The 1073-nt window shown below is 26.4% G+C and overlaps 1 protein-coding gene, 1 long non-coding RNA gene and 1 pseudogene across 6 annotated transcripts in view; 1 reads left to right on the top strand and 2 right to left on the bottom strand.

Annotated features, from left to right (window-relative positions):
• Positions 1 to 1073, bottom strand: part of LOC106869116 (synaptotagmin-7) — a 426210-nt gene that overhangs the window by 98051 nt on the left and 327086 nt on the right. The gene's annotated exons all lie outside the window — the stretch shown is intronic.
• The window catches only part of LOC106869117 (uncharacterized), a 492367-nt gene that overhangs the window by 207773 nt on the left and 283521 nt on the right, over positions 1 to 1073 (top strand). The window lies entirely within an intron of this gene.
• Positions 919 to 1037, bottom strand: LOC128251024 (5S ribosomal RNA; annotated as a pseudogene).

The raw sequence follows: 1073 nt of genomic DNA, 5'->3' as shown, positions 1-1073 counted from the left end.
ATATGTATATGTATATATATATATATAAATAAATATATATATACATACATACATACATACATATATATATATATATATATATACATACATATATATATGTATATGTATATATATATAAATAAATATATATATACATACATATATATGTATATATATATATATATAAATAAATATATATATACACATATATATATATATTCAATAATATTGAAAGGAAATAGAAATATTAGAAATTTCTACAACCAATGGCCTAGCGTATAAAATTTAGTCCAAAGACTATATATTATTCATATAAATACAGTGTACATTTAAACACATAAGAGGTATCCATCATAAGATTCCCTCACGCTAGAAAGAATAGCTAAGTTATAAAACAACTATTAGGGTTAAATTTCGAAAGGAATGAAAATAAAATAAAAACATTTACCATCTAGTTTCCTGGACCAATTAGTTTCTGATTTTTATTTTAGCAAATAAAATAATTTGCTAGGTGAAATCTTCGTCAACAGCTACGATATTAATTAAATTAGAGAAGAACTCTAGGTATTTTTATGGTAGGGTCCAAGGTTATGGTTCATTACAATTCCATATTTTCTCAATTGATAAGAAAAAATCAATTGAACAAACCTATCTGTAATGTACCTATAATGACTATTGGAAACAGATGTAAGCCAAATTTCCTTCAAATAAAAAACAAAGTTTTGAATTTGTTTATATACAGTAGTACCTCAGTTTCCGAACACTTCTGATCACAAATAAATCGTGCTTTATATATATATATGTGTGTGTGTGTGTGTGTGTGTGTGTGTGTGTGTGTGTGTGTGTATACACATACATACACATACGCACACATATATTCTTTTATTTGTTTCAATCATTTGACTGCAGCCATGCTGGAGCACTACCTTTAAAAAGAAATGCTTACAGTACCTAGGTTTCCCAAGTGGTCACCCAACTAAGTACTAACTAGGCTCAATGTTACTTAACTTCGGTGAGCGGATGAGAACCGGTGTTTTCAATGTGATATGGCCGTATATATATATATATGTATATATATATATATATATATATAT

Source organism: Octopus bimaculoides, chromosome 27 (assembly GCF_001194135.2).
Source record: "Octopus bimaculoides isolate UCB-OBI-ISO-001 chromosome 27, ASM119413v2, whole genome shotgun sequence".
NCBI lineage: Eukaryota > Metazoa > Mollusca > Cephalopoda > Octopoda > Octopodidae > Octopus > Octopus bimaculoides.
Note: the sequence above shows the minus strand (reverse complement) of the source record. Positions and strands in the feature narration are given on the sequence as shown.